This window comes from Strix uralensis, unplaced genomic scaffold, assembly GCF_047716275.1.
Source record: "Strix uralensis isolate ZFMK-TIS-50842 unplaced genomic scaffold, bStrUra1 scaffold_45, whole genome shotgun sequence".
Lineage (NCBI taxonomy): Eukaryota > Metazoa > Chordata > Aves > Strigiformes > Strigidae > Strix > Strix uralensis.
The window spans coordinates 485,400-507,502 of NW_027436714.1; positions in this window are offsets into that span (position 1 = coordinate 485,400).

The window sequence follows — 22,103 nt, forward strand, 5'->3', positions numbered from 1 at the left end:
GACAACATAAAATCTGGGGCTCTGTGCTTTCTTTCGTTCTGAACAAGTGTTACTGTTTTCTTCACAAAAGCGATTCTGCGAAGCAATGTGAACACTTCTGCTTCCCAGGCACAGAGAAGGTGCTAGCAGGGAATTCTCTGCCTGCCTTTCCCCAGTGCTCTGCAAGCTCTCCAGGACAACATAAAATCTGGGGCTCTGTGCTTTTTTTCGTCTGAACAAGTGTTACTGTTTTCTGCACAAAAGCGATTCTGCGAAGCAATGGGAACACTTCTGTTTCCCAGGCACAGAGAAGGTGCTAGCAGGGAATTCTCTGCCTGCTTTTCCCCAGTGCTCTGCAAGCTCTCCAGGACAACATAAAATCTGGGGCTCTGTGCTTTCTTTCGTTCTGAACAAGTGTTACTGTTTTCTGCACAAAAGCGATTCTGCGAAGCAATGTGAAGACTTCTGCTTCCCAGGCACAGAGAAGGTGCTAGCAGGGAATTCTCTGCCTGCTTTTCCCCAGTGCTCTGCAAGCTCTCCAGGACAACATAAAATCTGGGGCTCTGTGCTTTCTTTCGTTCTGAACAAGTGTTACTGTTTTCTGCACAAAAGCGATTCTGCCAAGCAATGTGAACACTTCTGCTTCCCAGGCACAGAGAAGGTGCTAGCAGGGAATTCTCTGCCTGCTTTTCCCCAGTGCTCTGCAAGCTCTCCAGGACAACATAAAATCTGGGGCTCTGTGCTTTCTTTCGTTCTGAACAAGTGTTAGTGTTTTCTGCACAAAAGCGATTCTGCGAAGCTATGTGAACACTTCTGCTTCCCAGGCACAGAGAAGGTGCTAGCAGGGAATTCTCTGCCTGCTTTTCCCCAGTGCTCTGCAAGCTCTCCAGGACAACGTAAAATCTGGGGCTCTGTGCTTTTTTTCGTCTGAACAAGTGTTACTGTTTTCTGCACAAATGCGATTCTGCGAAGCAATGTGAACAGGCACAGTGAAGGTGCTAGCAGGGAATTCTCTGCCTGCCTTTCCCCAGTGCTCTGCAAGCTCTCCAGGACAACATAAAATCTGGGGCTCTGTGCTTTCTTTCGTTCTGAACAAGTGTTAGTGTTTTCTGCACAAAAGCGATTCTGCGAAGCAATGTGAACACTTCTGCTTCCCAGGCACAGAGAAGGTGCTAGCAGGGAATTCTCTGCCTGCTTTTCCCCAGTGCTCTGCAAGCTCTCCAGCACAACATAAAATCTGGGGCTCTGTGCTTTCTTTCGTTCTGAACAAGTGTTACTGTTTTCTGCACAAAAGCGATTCTGCAAAGCAATGTGAACACTTCTGCTTCCCAGGCACAGAGAAGGTGCTAGCAGGGAATTCTCTGCCTGCCTTTCCCCAGTGCTCTGCAAGCTCTCCAGGACAACATAAAATCTGGGGCTCTGTGCTTTCTTTCGTTCTGAACAAGTGTTACTGTTTTCTGCACAAAAGCGATTCTTGCGAAGCAATGTGAACAGGCACAGAGAAGGTGCTAGCAGGGAATTCTCTGCCTGCCTTTCCCCAGTGCTCTGCAAGCTCTCCAGGACAACATAAAATCTGGGGCTCTGTGCTTTCTTTCGTTCTGAACAAGTGTTACTGTTTTCTGCACAAAAGCGATTCTGCGAAGCAATGTGAACACTTCTGCTTCCCAGGCACAGAGAAGGTGCTAGCAGGGAATTCTCTGCCTGCTTTTCCCCAGTGCTCTGCAAGCTCTCCAGGACAACATAAAATCTGGGGCTCTGTGCTTTCTTTCGTCTGAACAAGTGTTACTGTTTTCTGCACAAAAGCGATTCTGCGAAGCAATGTGAACAGGCACAAAGAAGGTGCTAGCAGGGAATTCTCTGCCTGCCTTTCCCCAGTGCTCTGCAAGCTCTCCAGGACAACATAAAATCTGGGGCTCTGTGCTTTCTTTCGTTCTGAACAAGTGTTACTGTTTTCTGCACAAAAGCGATTCTGCGAAGCAATGTGAACACTTCTGTTTCCCAGGCACAGAGAAGGTGATAGCAGGGAATTCTCTGCCTGCTTTTCCCCAGTGCTCTGCAAGCTCTCCAGGACAACATAAAATCTGGGGCTCTGTGCTTTCTTTTGTTCTGAACAAGTGTTACTGTTTTCTGCACAAAAGCGATTCTGCGAAGCAATGTAAACACTTCTGCTTCCCAGGCACAGAGAAGGTGCTAGCAGGGAATTCTCTGCCTGCTTTTCCCCAGTGCTCTGCAAGCTCTCCAGGACAACATAAAATCTGGGGCTCTGTGCTTTTTTTCGTCTGAACAAGTGTTACTGTTTTCTGCACAAAAGCGATTCTGCGAAGCAATGTGAACAGGCACAAAGAAGGTGCTAGCAGGGAATTCTCTGCCTGCCTTTCCCCAGTGCTCTGCAAGCTCTCCAGGACAACAGCAAATCTGGGGCTCTGTGCTTTCTTTCGTTCTGAACAAGTGTTACTGTTTTCTGCACAAAAGCGATTCTGCGAAGCAATGGGAACACTTCTGTTTCCCAGGCACAGAGAAGGTGCTAGCAGGGAATTCTCTGCCTGCTTTTCCCCAGTGCTCTGCAAGCTCTCCAGGACAACATAAAATCTGGGGCTCTGTGCTTTCTTTCGTTCTGAACAAGTGTTACTGTTTTCTGCACAAAAGCGATTCTGCGAAGCAATGTGAAGACTTCTGCTTCCCAGGCACAGAGAAGGTGCTAGCAGGGAATTCTCTGCCTGCTTTTCCCCAGTGCTCTGCAAGCTCTCCAGCACAACATAAAATCTGGGGCTCTGTGCTTTCTTTCATTCTGAACAAGTGTTACTGTTTTCTGCACAAAAGCGATTCTGCCAAGCAATGTGAACACTTCTGCTTCCCAGGCACAGAGAAGGTGCTAGCAGGGAATTCTCTGCCTGCTTTTCCCCAGTGCTCTGCAAGCTCTCCAGGTCAACATAAAATCTGGGGCTCTGTGCTTTCTTTCGTTCTGAACAAGTGTTACTGTTTTCTGCACAAAAGCGATTCTGCGAAGCAATGTGAACACTTCTGCTTCCCAGGCACAGAGAAGGTGCTAGCAGGGAATTCTCTGCCTGCTTTTCCCCAGTGCTCTGCAAGCTCTCCAGGACAACATAAAATCTGGGGCTCTGTGCTTTTTTTCGTCTGAACAAGTGTTACTGTTTTCTGCACAAAAGCGATTCTGCGAAGCAATGGGAACACTTCTGTTTCCCAGGCACAGAGAAGGTGCTAGCAGGGAATTCTCTGCCTGCCTTTCCCCAGTGCTCTGCAAGCTCTCCAGGACAACATAGAATCTGGGGCTCTGTGCTTTCTTTCGTCTGAACAAATGTTACTGTTTTCTGCACAAAAGCGATTCTGCGAAGCAATGTGAACACTTCTGTTTCCCAGGCACAGAGAAGGTGATAGCAGGGAATTCTCTGCCTGCTTTTCCCCAGTGCTCTGCAAGCTCTCCAGGACAACATAAAATCTGGGGCTCTGTGCTTTCTTTCATTCTGAACAAGTGTTACTGTTTTCTGCACAAAAGCGATTCTGCGAAGCAATGTGAACACTTCTGCTTCCCAGGCACAGAGAAGGTGCTAGCAGGGAATTCTCTGCCTGCTTTTCCCCAGTGCTCTGCAAGCTCTCCAGGACAACATAAAATCTGGGGCTCTGTGCTTTTTTTCGTCTGAACAAGTGTTACTGTTTTCTGCACAAAAGCGATTCTGCGAAGCAATGTGAACAGACACAAAGAAGGTGCTAGCAGGGAATTCTCTGCCTGCCTTTCCCCAGTGCTCTGCAAGCTCTCCAGGACAACAGCAAATCTGGGGCTCTGTGCTTTCTTTCGTTCTGAACAAGTGTTACTGTTTTCTGCACAAAAGCGATTCTGCGAAGCAATGGGAACACTTCTGTTTCCCAGGCACAGAGAAGGTGCTAGCAGGGAATTCTCTGCCTGCTTTTCCCCAGTGCTCTGCAAGCTCTCCAGGACAACATAAAATCTGGGGCTCTGTGCTTTTTTTCGTCTGAACAAGTGTTACTGTTTTCTGCACAAAAGCGATTCTGCGAAGCAATGGGAACACTTCTGTTTCCCAGGCACAGAGAAGGTGCTAGCAGGGAATTCTCTGCCTGCCTTTCCCCAGTGCTCTGCAAGCTCTCCAGGACAACATAGAATCTGGGGCTCTGTGCTTTCTTTCGTCTGAACAAGTGTTACTGTTTTCTGCACAAAAGCGATTCTGCGAAGCAATGTGAACAGGCACAGAGAAGGTGCTAGCAGGGAATTCTCTGCCTGCCTTTCCCCAGTGCTCTGCAAGCTCTCCAGGACAACATAAAATCTGGGGCTCTGTGCTTTCTTTCGTTCTGAACAAGTGTTAGTGTTTTCTGCACAAAAGCGATTCTGCGAAGCAATGTGAACACTTCTGTTTCCCAGGCACAGAGAAGGTGATAGCAGGGAATTCTCTGCCTGCTTTTCCCCAGTGCTCTGCAAGCTCTCCAGCACAACATAAAATCTGGGGCTCTGTGCTTTCTTTCGTTCTGAACAAGTGTTACTGTTTTCTGCACAAAAGCGATTCTGCGAAGCAATGTGAACACTTCTGCTTCCCAGGCACAGAGAAGGTGCTAGCAGGGAATTCTCTGCCTGCCTTTCCCCAGTGCTCTGCAAGCTCTCCAGGACAACATAAAATCTGGGGCTCTGTGCTTTCTTTCGTTCTGAACAAGTGTTACTGTTTTCTGCACAAAAGCGATTCTTGCGAAGCAATGTGAACAGGCACAGAGAAGGTGCTAACAGGGAATTCTCTGCCTGCCTTTCCCCAGTGCTCTGCAAGCTCTCCAGGACAACATAAAATCTGGGGCTCTGTGCTTTCTTTCGTTCTGAACAAGTGTTAGTGTTTTCTGCACAAAAGCGATTCTGCGAAGCAATGTGAACACTTCTGTTTCCCAGGCACAGAGAAGGTGCTAGCAGGGAATTCTCTGCCTGCTTTTCCCCAGTGCTCTGCAAGCTCTCCAGGACAACATAAAATCTGGGGCTCTGTGCTTTCTTTCGTTCTGAACAAGTGTTACTGTTTTCTGCACAAAAGCGATTCTGCGAAGCAATGTGAACACTTCTGCTTCCCAGGCACAGAGAAGGTGCTAGCAGGCAATTCTCTGCCTGCTTTTCCCCAGTGCTCTGCAAGCTCTCCAGGACAACATAGAATCTGGGGCTCTGTGCTTTCTTTCGTCTGAACAAGTGTTACTGTTTTCTGCACAAAAGCGATTCTGCGAAGCAATGTGAACAGGCACAGAGAAGGTGCTAGCAGGGAATTCTCTGCCTGCCTTTCCCCAGTGCTCTGCAAGCTCTCCAGGACAACATAAAATCTGGGGCTCTGTGCTTTCTTTCGTTCTGAACAAGTGTTACTGTTTTCTGCACAAAAGCGATTCTGCGAAGCAATGTGAACACTTCTGTTTCCCAGGCACAGAGAAGGTGCTAGCAGGGAATTCTCTGCCTGCTTTTCCCCAGTGCTCTGCAAGCTCTCCAGGACAACATAAAATCTGGGGCTCTGTGCTTTCTTTTGTTCTGAACAAGTGTTACTGTTTTCTGCACAAAAGCGATTCTGCGAAGCAATGTGAACACTTCTGCTTCCCAGGCACAGAGAAGGTGCTAGCAGGGAATTCTCTGCCTGCTTTTCCCCAGTGCTCTGCAAGCTCTCCAGGACAACATAAAATCTGGGGCTCTGTGCTTTTTTTCGTCTGAACAAGTGTTACTGTTTTCTGCACAAAAGCGATTCTGCGAAGCAATGTGAACAGGCACAAAGAAGGTGCTAGCAGGGAATTCTCTGCCTGCCTTTCCCCAGTGCTCTGCAAGCTCTCTAGGACAACAGCAAATCTGGGGCTCTGTGCTTTCTTTCGTTCTGAACAAGTGTTACTGTTTTCAGCACAAAAGCGATTCTGCGAAGCAATGTGAACACTTCTGCTTCCCAGGCACAGAGAAGGTGCTAGCAGGGAATTCTCTGCCTGCTTTTCCCCAGTGCTCTGCAAGCTCTCCAGGACAACAGCAAATCTGGGGCTCTGTGCTTTCTTTCGTTCTGAACAAGTGTTACTGTTTTCTGCACAAAAGCGATTCTGCGAAGCAATGTGAACACTTCTGCTTCCCAGGCACAGAGAAGGTGCTAGCAGGGAATTCTCTGCCTGCTTTTCCCCAGTGCTCTGCAAGCTCTCCAGGACAACATAAAATCTGGGGCTCTGTGCTTTTTTTCGTCTGAACAAGTGTTACTGTTTTCTGCACAAAAGCGATTCTGCGAAGCAATGTGAACAGGCACAAAGAAGGTGCTAGCAGGGAATTCTCTGCCTGCCTTTCCCCAGTGCTCTGCAAGCTCTCCAGGACAACAGCAAATCTGGGGCTCTGTGCTTTCTTTCGTTCTGAACAAGTGTTACTGTTTTCTGCACAAAAGCGATTCTGCGAAGCAATGGGAACACTTCTGTTTCCCAGGCACAGAGAAGGTGCTAGCAGGGAATTCTCTGCCTGCTTTTCCCCAGTGCTCTGCAAGCTCTCCAGGACAACATAAAATCTGGGGCTCTGTGCTTTTTTTCGTCTGAACAAGTGTTACTGTTTTCTGCACAAAAGCGATTCTGCGAAGCAATGGGAACACTTCTGTTTCCCAGGCACAGAGAAGGTGCTAGCAGGGAATTCTCTGCCTGCCTTTCCCCAGTGCTCTGCAAGCTCTCCAGGACAACATAGAATCTGGGGCTCTGTGCTTTTTTTCGTCTGAACAAGTGTTACTGTTTTCTGCACAAAAGCGATTCTGCGAAGCAATGTGAACAGGCACAGAGAAGGTGCTAGCAGGGAATTCTCTGCCTGCCTTTCCCCAGTGCTCTGCAAGCTCTCCAGGACAACATAAAATCTGGGGCTCTGTGCTTTCTTTCGTTCTGAACAAGTGTTACTGTTTTCTGCACAAAAGCGATTCTGCGAAGCAATGTGAACACTTCTGCTTCCCAGGCACAGAGAAGGTGCTAGCAGGCAATTCTCTGCCTGCTGTTCCCCAGTGCTCTGCAAGCTCTCCAGGACAACATAGAATCTGGGGCTCTGTGCTTTCTTTCGTCTGAACAAGTGTTACTGTTTTCTGCACAAAAGCGATTCTGCGAAGCAATGTGAACAGGCACAGAGAAGGTGCTAGCAGGGAATTCTCTGCCTGCCTTTCCCCAGTGCTCTGCAAGCTCTCCAGGACAACATAAAATCTGGGGCTCTGTGCTTTCTTTCGTTCTGAACAAGTGTTACTGTTTTCTGCACAAAAGCGATTCTGCGAAGCAATGTGAACACTTCTGTTTCCCAGGCACAGAGAAGGTGCTAGCAGGGAATTCTCTGCCTGCTTTTCCCCAGTGCTCTGCAAGCTCTCCAGGACAACATAAAATCTGGGGCTCTGTGCTTTCTTTTGTTCTGAACAAGTGTTACTGTTTTCTGCACAAAAGCGATTCTGCGAAGCAATGTGAACACTTCTGCTTCCCAGGCACAGAGAAGGTGCTAGCAGGGAATTCTCTGCCTGCTTTTCCCCAGTGCTCTGCAAGCTCTCCAGGACAACATAAAATCTGGGGCTCTGTGCTTTTTTTCGTCTGAACAAGTGTTACTGTTTTCTGCACAAAAGCGATTCTGCGAAGCAATGTGAACAGGCACAAAGAAGGTGCTAGCAGGGAATTCTCTGCCTGCCTTTCCCCAGTGCTCTGCAAGCTCTCTAGGACAACAGCAAATCTGGGGCTCTGTGCTTTCTTTCGTTCTGAACAAGTGTTACTGTTTTCTGCACAAAAGCGATTCTGCGAAGCAATGGGAACACTTCTGTTTCCCAGGCACAGAGAAGGTGCTAGCAGGGAATTCTCTGCCTGCTTTTCCCCAGTGCTCTGCAAGCTCTCCAGGACAACATAAAATCTGGGGCTCTGTGCTTTCTTTCGTTCTGAACAAGTGTTACTGTTTTCTTCACAAAAGCGATTCTGCGAAGCAATGTGAACACTTCTGCTTCCCAGGCACAGAGAAGGTGCTAGCAGGGAATTCTCTGCCTGCCTTTCCCCAGTGCTCTGCAAGCTCTCCAGGACAACATAAAATCTGGGGCTCTGTGCTTTTTTTCGTCTGAACAAGTGTTACTGTTTTCTGCACAAAAGCGATTCTGCGAAGCAATGGGAACACTTCTGTTTCCCAGGCACAGAGAAGGTGCTAGCAGGGAATTCTCTGCCTGCTTTTCCCCAGTGCTCTGCAAGCTCTCCAGGACAACATAAAATCTGGGGCTCTGTGCTTTCTTTCGTTCTGAACAAGTGTTACTGTTTTCTGCACAAAAGCGATTCTGCGAAGCAATGTGAACACTTCTGCTTCCCAGGCACAGAGAAGGTGCTAGCAGGGAATTCTCTGCCTGCTTTTCCCCAGTGCTCTGCAAGCTCTCCAGGACAACATAAAATCTGGGGCTCTGTGCTTTCTTTCGTTCTGAACAAGTGTTACTGTTTTCTGCACAAAAGCGATTCTGCCAAGCAATGTGAACACTTCTGCTTCCCAGGCACAGAGAAGGTGCTAGCAGGGAATTCTCTGCCTGCTTTTCCCCAGTGCTCTGCAAGCTCTCCAGGACAACATAAAATCTGGGGCTCTGTGCTTTCTTTCGTTCTGAACAAGTGTTAGTGTTTTCTGCACAAAAGCGATTCTGCGAAGCTATGTGAACACTTCTGCTTCCCAGGCACAGAGAAGGTGCTAGCAGGGAATTCTCTGCCTGCTTTTCCCCAGTGCTCTGCAAGCTCTCCAGGACAACATAAAATCTGGGGCTCTGTGCTTTTTTTCGTCTGAACAAGTGTTACTGTTTTCTGCACAAATGCGATTCTGCGAAGCAATGTGAACAGGCACAGTGAAGGTGCTAGCAGGGAATTCTCTGCCTGCCTTTCCCCAGTGCTCTGCAAGCTCTCCAGGACAACAGCAAATCTGGGGCTCTGTGCTTTCTTTCGTTCTGAACAAGTGTTACTGTTTTCTGCACAAAAGCGATTCTGCGAAGCAATGGGAACACTTCTGTTTCCCAGGCACAGAGAAGGTGCTAGCAGGGAATTCTCTGCCTGCTTTTCCCCAGTGCTCTGCAAGCTCTCCAGGACAACATAAAATCTGGGGCTCTGTGCTTTCTTTCGTTCTGAACAAGTGTTACTGTTTTCTGCACAAAAGCGATTCTGCGAAGCAATGTGAAGACTTCTGCTTCCCAGGCACAGAGAAGGTGCTAGCAGGGAATTCTCTGCCTGCTTTTCCCCAGTGCTCTGCAAGCTCTCCAGGACAACATAAAATCTGGGGCTCTGTGCTTTCTTTTGTTCTGAACAAGTGTTACTGTTTTCTGCACAAAAGCGATTCTGCGAAGCAATGTGAACACTTCTGCTTCCCAGGCACAGAGAAGGTGCTAGCAGGGAATTCTCTGCCTGCTTTTCCCCAGTGCTCTGCAAGCTCTCCAGGACAACATAAAATCTGGGGCTCTGTGCTTTCTTTCGTTCTGAACAAGTGTTACTGTTTTCTGCACAAAAGCGATTCTGCGAAGCAATGTGAACAGGCACAAAGAAGGTGCTAGCAGGGAATTCTCTGCCTGCCTTTCCCCAGTGCTCTGCAAGCTCTCTAGGACAACAGCAAATCTGGGGCTCTGTGCTTTCTTTCGTACTGAACAAGTGTTACTGTTTTCTGCACAAAAGCGATTCTGCGAAGCAATGGGAACACTTCTGTTTCCCAGGCACAGAGAAGGTGCTAGCAGGGAATTCTCTGCCTGCTTTTCCCCAGTGCTCTGCAAGCTCTCCAGGACAACATAAAATCTGGGGCTCTGTGCTTTCTTTCGTTCTGAACAAGTGTTACTGTTTTCTTCACAAAAGCGATTCTGCGAAGCAATGTGAACACTTCTGCTTCCCAGGCACAGAGAAGGTGCTAGCAGGGAATTCTCTGCCTGCCTTTCCCCAGTGCTCTGCAAGCTCTCCAGGACAACATAGAATCTGGGGCTCTGTGCTTTCTTTCGTCTGAACAAGTGTTACTGTTTTCTGCACAAAAGCGATTCTGCGAAGCAATGGGAACACTTCTGTTTCCCAGGCACAGAGAAGGTGCTAGCAGGGAATTCTCTGCCTGCTTTTCCCCAGTGCTCTGCAAGCTCTCCAGGACAACATAAAATCTGGGGCTCTGTGCTTTCTTTCGTTCTGAACAAGTGTTACTGTTTTCTGCACAAAAGCGATTCTGCGAAGCAATGTGAAGACTTCTGCTTCCCAGGCACAGAGAAGGTGCTAGCAGGGAATTCTCTGCCTGCTTTTCCCCAGTGCTCTGCAAGCTCTCCAGGACAACATAAAATCTGGGGCTCTGTGCTTTCTTTCGTTCTGAACAAGTGTTACTGTTTTCTGCACAAAAGCGATTCTGCCAAGCAATGTGAACACTTCTGCTTCCCAGGCACAGAGAAGGTGCTAGCAGGGAATTCTCTGCCTGCTTTTCCCCAGTGCTCTGCAAGCTCTCCAGGACAACATAAAATCTGGGGCTCTGTGCTTTCTTTCGTTCTGAACAAGTGTTAGTGTTTTCTGCACAAAAGCGATTCTGCGAAGCTATGTGAACACTTCTGCTTCCCAGGCACAGAGAAGGTGCTAGCAGGGAATTCTCTGCCTGCTTTTCCCCAGTGCTCTGCAAGCTCTCCAGGACAACATAAAATCTGGGGCTCTGTGCTTTTTTTCGTCTGAACAAGTGTTACTGTTTTCTGCACAAATGCGATTCTGCGAAGCAATGTGAACAGGCACAGTGAAGGTGCTAGCAGGGAATTCTCTGCCTGCCTTTCCCCAGTGCTCTGCAAGCTCTCCAGGACAACAGCAAATCTGGGGCTCTGTGCTTTCTTTCGTTCTGAACAAGTGTTACTGTTTTCTGCACAAAAGCGATTCTGCGAAGCAATGGGAACACTTCTGTTTCCCAGGCACAGAGAAGGTGCTAGCAGGGAATTCTCTGCCTGCTTTTCCCCAGTGCTCTGCAAGCTCTCCAGGACAACATAAAATCTGGGGCTCTGTGCTTTCTTTCGTTCTGAACAAGTGTTACTGTTTTCTGCACAAAAGCGATTCTGCGAAGCAATGTGAAGACTTCTGCTTCCCAGGCACAGAGAAGGTGCTAGCAGGGAATTCTCTGCCTGCTTTTCCCCAGTGCTCTGCAAGCTCTCCAGGACAACATAAAATCTGGGGCTCTGTGCTTTCTTTTGTTCTGAACAAGTGTTACTGTTTTCTGCACAAAAGCGATTCTGCGAAGCAATGTGAACACTTCTGCTTCCCAGGCACAGAGAAGGTGCTAGCAGGAAATTCTCTGCCTGCTTTTCCCCAGTGCTCTGCAAGCTCTCCAGGACAACATAAAATCTGGGGCTCTGTGCTTTCTTTCGTTCTGAACAAGTGTTACTGTTTTCTGCACAAAAGCGATTCTGCGAAGCAATGGGAACACTTCTGTTTCCCAGGCACAGAGAAGGTGCTAGCAGGGAATTCTCTGCCTGCTTTTCCCCAGTGCTCTGCAAGCTCTCCAGGACAACATAAAATCTGGGGCTCTGTGCTTTCTTTCGTTCTGAACAAGTGTTACTGTTTTCTGCACAAAAGCGATTCTGCGAAGCAATGGGAACACTTCTGCTTCCCAGGCACAGAGAAGGTGCTAGCAGGGAATTCTCTGCCTGCTTTTCCCCAGTGCTCTGCAAGCTCTCCAGGACAACATAGAATCTGGGGCTCTGTGCTTTCTTTCGTCTGAACAAGTGTTACTGTTTTCTGTACAAAAGCGATTCTGCGAAGCAATGTGAACAGGCACAGAGAAGGTGCTAGCAGGGAATTCTCTGCCTGCCTTTCCCCAGTGCTCTGCAAGCTCTCCAGGACAACATAAAATCTGGGGCTCTGTGCTTTCTTTCGTCTGAACAAGTGTTACTGTTTTCTGCACAAAAGTGATTCTGCGAAGCAATGTGAACACTTCTGCTTCCCAGGCACAGAGAAGGTGCTAGCAGGGAATTCTCTGCCTGCTTTTCCCCAGTGCTCTGCAAGCTCTCCAGGACAACATAAAATCTGGGGCTCTGTGCTTTCTTTCGTTCTGAACAAGTGTTACTGTTTTCTGCACAAAAGCGATTCTGCGAAGCAATGTGAACACTTCTGCTTCCCAGGCACAGAGAAGGTGCTAGCAGGGAATTCTCTGCCTGCCTTTCCCCAGTGCTCTGCAAGCTCTCCAGGACAACATAAAATCTGGGGCTCTGTGCTTTCTTTCGTTCTGAACAAGTGTTACTGTTTTCTGCACAAAAGCGATTCTTGCGAAGCAATGTGAACAGGCACAGAGAAGGTGCTAACAGGGAATTCTCTGCCTGCCTTTCCCCAGTGCTCTGCAAGCTCTCCAGGACAACATAAAATCTGGGGCTCTGTGCTTTCTTTCGTTCTGAACAAGTGTTACTGTTTTCTGCACAAAAGCGATTCTGCGAAGCAATGTGAACACTTCTGTTTCCCAGGCACAGAGAAGGTGCTAGCAGGGAATTCTCTGCCTGCTTTTCCCCAGTGCTCTGCAAGCTCTCCAGGACAACATAAAATCTGGGGCTCTGTGCTTTCTTTCGTTCTGAACAAGTGTTACTGTTTTCTGCACAAAAGCGATTCTGCGAAGCAATGTGAACACTTCTGCTTCCCAGGCACAGAGAAGGTGCTAGCAGGCAATTCTCTGCCTGCTTTTCCCCAGTGCTCTGCAAGCTCTCCAGGACAACATAGAATCTGGGGCTCTGTGCTTTCTTTCGTCTGAACAAGTGTTACTGTTTTCTGCACAAAAGCGATTCTGCGAAGCAATGTGAACAGGCACAGAGAAGGTGCTAGCAGGGAATTCTCTGCCTGCCTTTCCCCAGTGCTCTGCAAGCTCTCCAGGACAACATAAAATCTGGGGCTCTGTGCTTTCTTTCGTTCTGAACAAGTGTTACTGTTTTCTGCACAAAAGCGATTCTGCGAAGCAATGTGAACACTTCTGTTTCCCAGGCACAGAGAAGGTGCTAGCAGGGAATTCTCTGCCTGCTTTTCCCCAGTGCTCTGCAAGCTCTCCAGGACAACATAAAATCTGGGGCTCTGTGCTTTCTTTTGTTCTGAACAAGTGTTACTGTTTTCTGCACAAAAGCGATTCTGCGAAGCAATGTGAACACTTCTGCTTCCCAGGCACAGAGAAGGTGCTAGCAGGGAATTCTCTGCCTGCTTTTCCCCAGTGCTCTGCAAGCTCTCCAGGACAACATAAAATCTGGGGCTCTGTGCTTTTTTTCGTCTGAACAAGTGTTACTGTTTTCTGCACAAAAGCGATTCTGCGAAGCAATGTGAACAGGCACAAAGAAGGTGCTAGCAGGGAATTCTCTGCCTGCCTTTCCCCAGTGCTCTGCAAGCTCTCTAGGACAACAGCAAATCTGGGGCTCTGTGCTTTCTTTCGTTCTGAACAAGTGTTACTGTTTTCAGCACAAAAGCGATTCTGCGAAGCAATGTGAACACTTCTGCTTCCCAGGCACAGAGAAGGTGCTAGCAGGGAATTCTCTGCCTGCTTTTCCCCAGTGCTCTGCAAGCTCTCCAGGACAACATAAAATCTGGGGCTCTGTGCTTTTTTTCGTCTGAACAAGTGTTACTGTTTTCTGCACAAAAGCGATTCTGCGAAGCAATGTGAACAGGCACAAAGAAGGTGCTAGCAGGGAATTCTCTGCCTGCCTTTCCCCAGTGCTCTGCAAGCTCTCCAGGACAACAGCAAATCTGGGGCTCTGTGCTTTCTTTCGTTCTGAACAAGTGTTACTGTTTTCTGCACAAAAGCGATTCTGCGAAGCAATGGGAACACTTCTGTTTCCCAGGCACAGAGAAGGTGCTAGCAGGGAATTCTCTGCCTGCTTTTCCCCAGTGCTCTGCAAGCTCTCCAGGACAACATAAAATCTGGGGCTCTGTGCTTTTTTTCGTCTGAACAAGTGTTACTGTTTTCTGCACAAAAGCGATTCTGCGAAGCAATGGGAACACTTCTGTTTCCCAGGCACAGAGAAGGTGCTAGCAGGGAATTCTCTGCCTGCCTTTCCCCAGTGCTCTGCAAGCTCTCCAGGACAACATAGAATCTGGGGCTCTGTGCTTTTTTTCGTCTGAACAAGTGTTACTGTTTTCTGCACAAAAGCGATTCTGCGAAGCAATGTGAACAGGCACAGAGAAGGTGCTAGCAGGGAATTCTCTGCCTGCCTTTCCCCAGTGCTCTGCAAGCTCTCCAGGACAACATAAAATCTGGGGCTCTGTGCTTTCTTTCGTTCTGAACAAGTGTTAGTGTTTTCTGCACAAAAGCGATTCTGCGAAGCAATGTGAACACTTCTGTTTCCCAGGCACAGAGAAGGTGATAGCAGGGAATTCTCTGCCTGCTTTTCCCCAGTGCTCTGCAAGCTCTCCAGCACAACATAAAATCTGGGGCTCTGTGCTTTCTTTCGTTCTGAACAAGTGTTACTGTTTTCTGCACAAAAGCGATTCTGCGAAGCAATGTGAACACTTCTGCTTCCCAGGCACAGAGAAGGTGCTAGCAGGGAATTCTCTGCCTGCCTTTCCCCAGTGCTCTGCAAGCTCTCCAGGACAACATAAAATCTGGGGCTCTGTGCTTTCTTTCGTTCTGAACAAGTGTTACTGTTTTCTGCACAAAAGCGATTCTTGCGAAGCAATGTGAACAGGCACAGAGAAGGTGCTAACAGGGAATTCTCTGCCTGCCTTTCCCCAGTGCTCTGCAAGCTCTCCAGGACAACATAAAATCTGGGGCTCTGTGCTTTCTTTCGTTCTGAACAAGTGTTAGTGTTTTCTGCACAAAAGCGATTCTGCGAAGCAATGTGAACACTTCTGTTTCCCAGGCACAGAGAAGGTGCTAGCAGGGAATTCTCTGCCTGCTTTTCCCCAGTGCTCTGCAAGCTCTCCAGGACAACATAAAATCTGGGGCTCTGTGCTTTCTTTCGTTCTGAACAAGTGTTACTGTTTTCTGCACAAAAGCGATTCTGCGAAGCAATGTGAACACTTCTGCTTCCCAGGCACAGAGAAGGTGCTAGCAGGCAATTCTCTGCCTGCTTTTCCCCAGTGCTCTGCAAGCTCTCCAGGACAACATAGAATCTGGGGCTCTGTGCTTTCTTTCGTCTGAACAAGTGTTACTGTTTTCTGCACAAAAGCGATTCTGCGAAGCAATGTGAACAGGCACAGAGAAGGTGCTAGCAGGGAATTCTCTGCCTGCCTTTCCCCAGTGCTCTGCAAGCTCTCCAGGACAACATAAAATCTGGGGCTCTGTGCTTTCTTTCGTTCTGAACAAGTGTTACTGTTTTCTGCACAAAAGCGATTCTGCGAAGCAATGTGAACACTTCTGTTTCCCAGGCACAGAGAAGGTGCTAGCAGGGAATTCTCTGCCTGCTTTTCCCCAGTGCTCTGCAAGCTCTCCAGGACAACATAAAATCTGGGGCTCTGTGCTTTCTTTTGTTCTGAACAAGTGTTACTGTTTTCTGCACAAAAGCGATTCTGCGAAGCAATGTGAACACTTCTGCTTCCCAGGCACAGAGAAGGTGCTAGCAGGGAATTCTCTGCCTGCTTTTCCCCAGTGCTCTGCAAGCTCTCCAGGACAACATAAAATCTGGGGCTCTGTGCTTTTTTTCGTCTGAACAAGTGTTACTGTTTTCTGCACAAAAGCGATTCTGCGAAGCAATGTGAACAGGCACAAAGAAGGTGCTAGCAGGGAATTCTCTGCCTGCCTTTCCCCAGTGCTCTGCAAGCTCTCTAGGACAACAGCAAATCTGGGGCTCTGTGCTTTCTTTCGTTCTGAACAAGTGTTACTGTTTTCTGCACAAAAGCGATTCTGCGAAGCAATGGGAACACTTCTGCTTCCCAGGCACAGAGAAGGTGCTAGCAGGGAATTCTCTGCCTGCTTTTCCCCAGTGCTCTGCAAGCTCTCCAGGACAACATAAAATCTGGGGCTCTGTGCTTTCTTTCGTTCTGAACAAGTGTTACTGTTTTCTTCACAAAAGCGATTCTGCGAAGCAATGTGAACACTTCTGCTTCCCAGGCACAGAGAAGGTGCTAGCAGGGAATTCTCTGCCTGCCTTTCCCCAGTGCTCTGCAAGCTCTCCAGGACAACATAAAATCTGGGGCTCTGTGCTTTTTTTCGTCTGAACAAGTGTTACTGTTTTCTGCACAAAAGCGATTCTGCGAAGCAATGGGAACACTTCTGTTTCCCAGGCACAGAGAAGGTGCTAGCAGGGAATTCTCTGCCTGCTTTTCCCCAGTGCTCTGCAAGCTCTCCAGGACAACATAAAATCTGGGGCTCTGTGCTTTCTTTCGTTCTGAACAAGTGTTACTGTTTTCTGCACAAAAGCGATTCTGCGAAGCAATGTGAAGACTTCTGCTTCCCAGGCACAGAGAAGGTGCTAGCAGGGAATTCTCTGCCTGCTTTTCCCCAGTGCTCTGCAAGCTCTCCAGGACAACATAAAATCTGGGGCTCTGTGCTTTCTTTCGTTCTGAACAAGTGTTACTGTTTTCTGCACAAAAGCGATTCTGCCAAGCAATGTGAACACTTCTGCTTCCCAGGCACAGAGAAGGTGCTAGCAGGGAATTCTCTGCCTGCTTTTCCCCAGTGCTCTGCAAGCTCTCCAGGACAACATAAAATCTGGGGCTCTGTGCTTTCTTTCGTTCTGAACAAGTGTTAGTGTTTTCTGCACAAAAGCGATTCTGCGAAGCTATGTGAACACTTCTGCTTCCCAGGCACAGAGAAGGTGCTAGCAGGGAATTCTCTGCCTGCTTTTCCCCAGTGCTCTGCAAGCTCTCCAGGACAACATAAAATCTGGGGCTCTGTGCTTTTTTTCGTCTGAACAAGTGTTACTGTTTTCTGCACAAATGCGATTCTGCGAAGCAATGTGAACAGGCACAGTGAAGGTGCTAGCAGGGAATTCTCTGCCTGCCTTTCCCCAGTGCTCTGCAAGCTCTCCAGGACAACAGCAAATCTGGGGCTCTGTGCTTTCTTTCGTTCTGAACAAGTGTTACTGTTTTCTGCACAAAAGCGATTCTGCGAAGCAATGGGAACACTTCTGTTTCCCAGGCACAGAGAAGGTGCTAGCAGGGAATTCTCTGCCTGCTTTTCCCCAGTGCTCTGCAAGCTCTCCAGGACAACATAAAATCTGGGGCTCTGTGCTTTCTTTCGTTCTGAACAAGTGTTACTGTTTTCTGCACAAAAGCGATTCTGCGAAGCAATGTGAAGACTTCTGCTTCCCAGGCACAGAGAAGGTGCTAGCAGGGAATTCTCTGCCTGCTTTTCCCCAGTGCTCTGCAAGCTCTCCAGGACAACATAAAATCTGGGGCTCTGTGCTTTCTTTTGTTCTGAACAAGTGTTACTGTTTTCTGCACAAAAGCGATTCTGCGAAGCAATGTGAACACTTCTGCTTCCCAGGCACAGAGAAGGTGCTAGCAGGAAATTCTCTGCCTGCTTTTCCCCAGTGCTCTGCAAGCTCTCCAGGACAACATAAAATCTGGGGCTCTGTGCTTTCTTTCGTTCTGAACAAGTGTTACTGTTTTCTGCACAAAAGCGATTCTGCGAAGCAATGGGAACACTTCTGTTTCCCAGGCACAGAGAAGGTGCTAGCAGGGAATTCTCTGCCTGCTTTTCCCCAGTGCTCTGCAAGCTCTCCAGGACAACATAAAATCTGGGGCTCTGTGCTTTCTTTCGTTCTGAACAAGTGTTACTGTTTTCTGCACAAAAGCGATTCTGCGAAGCAATGGGAACACTTCTGCTTCCCAGGCACAGAGAAGGTGCTAGCAGGGAATTCTCTGCCTGCTTTTCCCCAGTGCTCTGCAAGCTCTCCAGGACAACATAGAATCTGGGGCTCTGTGCTTTCTTTCGTCTGAACAAGTGTTACTGTTTTCTGTACAAAAGCGATTCTGCGAAGCAATGTGAACAGGCACAGAGAAGGTGCTAGCAGGGAATTCTCTGCCTGCCTTTCCCCAGTGCTCTGCAAGCTCTCCAGGACAACATAAAATCTGGGGCTCTGTGCTTTCTTTCGTCTGAACAAGTGTTACTGTTTTCTGCACAAAAGTGATTCTGCGAAGCAATGTGAACACTTCTGCTTCCCAGGCACAGAGAAGGTGCTAGCAGGGAATTCTCTGCCTGCTTTTCCCCAGTGCTCTGCAAGCTCTCCAGGACAACATAAAATCTGGGGCTCTGTGCTTTCTTTCGTTCTGAACAAGTGTTACTGTTTTCTGCAGAAAAGCGATTCTGCGAAGCAATGTGAACACTTCTGCTTCCCAGGCACAGAGAAGGTGCTAGCAGGGAATTCTCTGCCTGCTTTTCCCCAGTGCTCTGCAAGCTCTCCAGGACAACATAAAATCTGGGGCTCTGTGCTTTCTTTCGTTCTGAACAAGTGTTACTGTTTTCTGCACAAAAGCGATTCTGCGAAGCAATGGGAACACTTCTGTTTCCCAGGCACAGAGAAGGTGCTAGCAGGGAATTCTCTGCCTGCTTTTCCCCAGTGCTCTGCAAGCTCTCCAGGACAACATAAAATCTGGGGCTCTGTGCTTTTTTTCGTCTGAACAAGTGTTACTGTTTTCTGCACAAAAGCGATTCTGCGAAGCAATGTGAAGACTTCTGCTTCCCAGGCACAGAGAAGGTGCTAGCAGGGAATTCTCTGCCTGCTTTTCCCCAGTGCTCTGCAAGCTCTCCAGGACAACATAAAATCTGGGGCTCTGTGCTTTCTTTCGTTCTGAACAAGTGTTACTGTTTTCTGCACAAAAGCGATTCTGCGAAGCAATGTGAACACTTCTGCTTCCCAGGCACAGAGAAGGTGCTAGCAGGGAATTCTCTGCCTGCTTTTCCCCAGTGCTCTGCAAGCTCTCCAGGACAACATAAAATCTGGGGCTCTGTGCTTTTTTTCGTCTGAACAAGTGTTACTGTTTTCTGCACAAAAGCGATTCTGCGAAGCAATGTGAACAGGCACAAAGAAGGTGCTAGCAGGGAATTCTCTGCCTGCCTTTCCCCAGTGCTCTGCAAGCTCTCTAGGACAACAGCAAATCTGGGGCTCTGTGCTTTCTTTCGTTCTGAACAAGTGTTACTGTTTTCTGCACAAAAGCGATTCTGCGAAGCAATGGGAACACTTCTGCTTCCCAGGCACAGAGAAGGTGCTAGCAGGGAATTCTCTGCCTGCTTTTCCCCAGTGCTCTGCAAGCTCTCCAGGACAACATAAAATCTGGGGCTCTGTGCTTTCTTTCGTTCTGAACAAGTGTTACTGTTTTCTTCACAAAAGCGATTCTGCGAAGCAATGTGAACACTTCTGCTTCCCAGGCACAGAGAAGGTGCTAGCAGGGAATTCTCTGCCTGCCTTTCCCCAGTGCTCTGCAAGCTCTCCAGGACAACATAAAATCTGGGGCTCTGTGCTTTTTTTCGTCTGAACAAGTGTTACTGTTTTCTGCACAAAAGCGATTCTGCGAAGCAATGGGAACACTTCTGTTTCCCAGGCACAGAGAAGGTGCTAGCAGGGAATTCTCTGCCTGCTTTTCCCCAGTGCTCTGCAAGCTCTCCAGGACAACATAAAATCTGGGGCTCTGTGCTTTCTTTCGTTCTGAACAAGTGTTACTGTTTTCTGCACAAAAGCGATTCTGCGAAGCAATGTGAAGACTTCTGCTTCCCAGGCACAGAGAAGGTGCTAGCAGGGAATTCTCTGCCTGCTTTTCCCCAGTGCTCTGCAAGCTCTCCAGGACAACATAAAATCTGGGGCTCTGTGCTTTCTTTCGTTCTGAACAAGTGTTACTGTTTTCTGCACAAAAGCGATTCTGCCAAGCAATGTGAACACTTCTGCTTCCCAGGCACAGAGAAGGTGCTAGCAGGGAATTCTCTGCCTGCTTTTCCCCAGTGCTCTGCAAGCTCTCCAGGACAACATAAAATCTGGGGCTCTGTGCTTTCTTTCGTTCTGAACAAGTGTTAGTGTTTTCTGCACAAAAGCGATTCTGCGAAGCTATGTGAACACTTCTGCTTCCCAGGCACAGAGAAGGTGCTAGCAGGGAATTCTCTGCCTGCTTTTCCCCAGTGCTCTGCAAGCTCTCCAGGACAACATAAAATCTGGGGCTCTGTGCTTTTTTTCGTCTGAACAAGTGTTACTGTTTTCTGCACAAATGCGATTCTGCGAAGCAATGTGAACAGGCACAGTGAAGGTGCTAGCAGGGAATTCTCTGCCTGCCTTTCCCCAGTGCTCTGCAAGCTCTCCAGGACAACAGCAAATCTGGGGCTCTGTGCTTTCTTTCGTTCTGAACAAGTGTTACTGTTTTCTGCACAAAAGCGATTCTGCGAAGCAATGGGAACACTTCTGTTTCCCAGGCACAGAGAAGGTGCTAGCAGGGAATTCTCTGCCTGCTTTTCCCCAGTGCTCTGCAAGCTCTCCAGGACAACATAAAATCTGGGGCTCTGTGCTTTCTTTCGTTCTGAACAAGTGTTACTGTTTTCTGCACAAAAGCGATTCTGCGAAGCAATGTGAAGACTTCTGCTTCCCAGGCACAGAGAAGGTGCTAGCAGGGAATTCTCTGCCTGCTTTTCCCCAGTGCTCTGCAAGCTCTCCAGGACAACATAAAATCTGGGGCTCTGTGCTTTCTTTTGTTCTGAACAAGTGTTACTGTTTTCTGCACAAAAGCGATTCTGCGAAGCAATGTGAACACTTCTGCTTCCCAGGCACAGAGAAGGTGCTAGCAGGAAATTCTCTGCCTGCTTTTCCCCAGTGCTCTGCAAGCTCTCCAGGACAACATAAAATCTGGGGCTCTGTGCTTTCTTTCGTTCTGAACAAGTGTTACTGTTTTCTGCACAAAAGCGATTCTGCGAAGCAATGGGAACACTTCTGTTTCCCAGGCACAGAGAAGGTGCTAGCAGGGAATTCTCTGCCTGCTTTTCCCCAGTGCTCTGCAAGCTCTCCAGGACAACATAAAATCTGGGGCTCTGTGCTTTCTTTCGTTCTGAACAAGTGTTACTGTTTTCTGCACAAAAGCGATTCTGCGAAGCAATGGGAACACTTCTGCTTCCCAGGCACAGAGAAGGTGCTAGCAGGGAATTCTCTGCCTGCTTTTCCCCAGTGCTCTGCAAGCTCTCCAGGACAACATAGAATCTGGGGCTCTGTGCTTTCTTTCGTCTGAACAAGTGTTACTGTTTTCTGTACAAAAGCGATTCTGCGAAGCAATGTGAACAGGCACAGAGAAGGTGCTAGCAGGGAATTCTCTGCCTGCCTTTCCCCAGTGCTCTGCAAGCTCTCCAGGACAACATAAAATCTGGGGCTCTGTGCTTTCTTTCGTCTGAACAAGTGTTACTGTTTTCTGCACAAAAGTGATTCTGCGAAGCAATGTGAACACTTCTGCTTCCCAGGCACAGAGAAGGTGCTAGCAGGGAATTCTCTGCCTGCTTTTCCCCAGTGCTCTGCAAGCTCTCCAGGACAACATAAAATCTGGGGCTCTGTGCTTTCTTTCGTTCTGAACAAGTGTTACTGTTTTCTGCAGAAAAGCGATTCTGCGAAGCAATGTGAACACTTCTGCTTCCCAGGCACAGAGAAGGTGCTAGCAGGGAATTCTCTGCCTGCTTTTCCCCAGTGCTCTGCAAGCTCTCCAGGACAACATAAAATCTGGGGCTCTGTGCTTTCTTTCGTTCTGAACAAGTGTTACTGTTTTCTGCACAAAAGCGATTCTGCGAAGCAATGGGAACACTTCTGTTTCCCAGGCACAGAGAAGGTGCTAGCAGGGAATTCTCTGCCTGCTTTTCCCCAGTGCTCTGCAAGCTCTCCAGGACAACATAAAATCTGGGGCTCTGTGCTTTTTTTCGTCTGAACAAGTGTTACTGTTTTCTGCACAAAAGCGATTCTGCGAAGCAATGTGAAGACTTCTGCTTCCCAGGCACAGAGAAGGTGCTAGCAGGGAATTCTCTGCCTGCTTTTCCCCAGTGCTCTGCAAGCTCTCCAGGACAACATAAAATCTGGGGCTCTGTGCTTTCTTTCGTTCTGAACAAGTGTTACTGTTTTCTGCACAAAAGCGATTCTGCGAAGCAATGTGAACACTTCTGCTTCCCAGGCACAGAGAAGGTGCTAGCAGGGAATTCTCTGCCTGCTTTTCCCCAGTGCTCTGCAAGCTCTCCAGGACAACATAAAATCTGGGGCTCTGTGCTTTCTTTCGTTCTGAACAAGTGTTACTGTTTTCTGCACAAAAGCGATTCTGCGAAG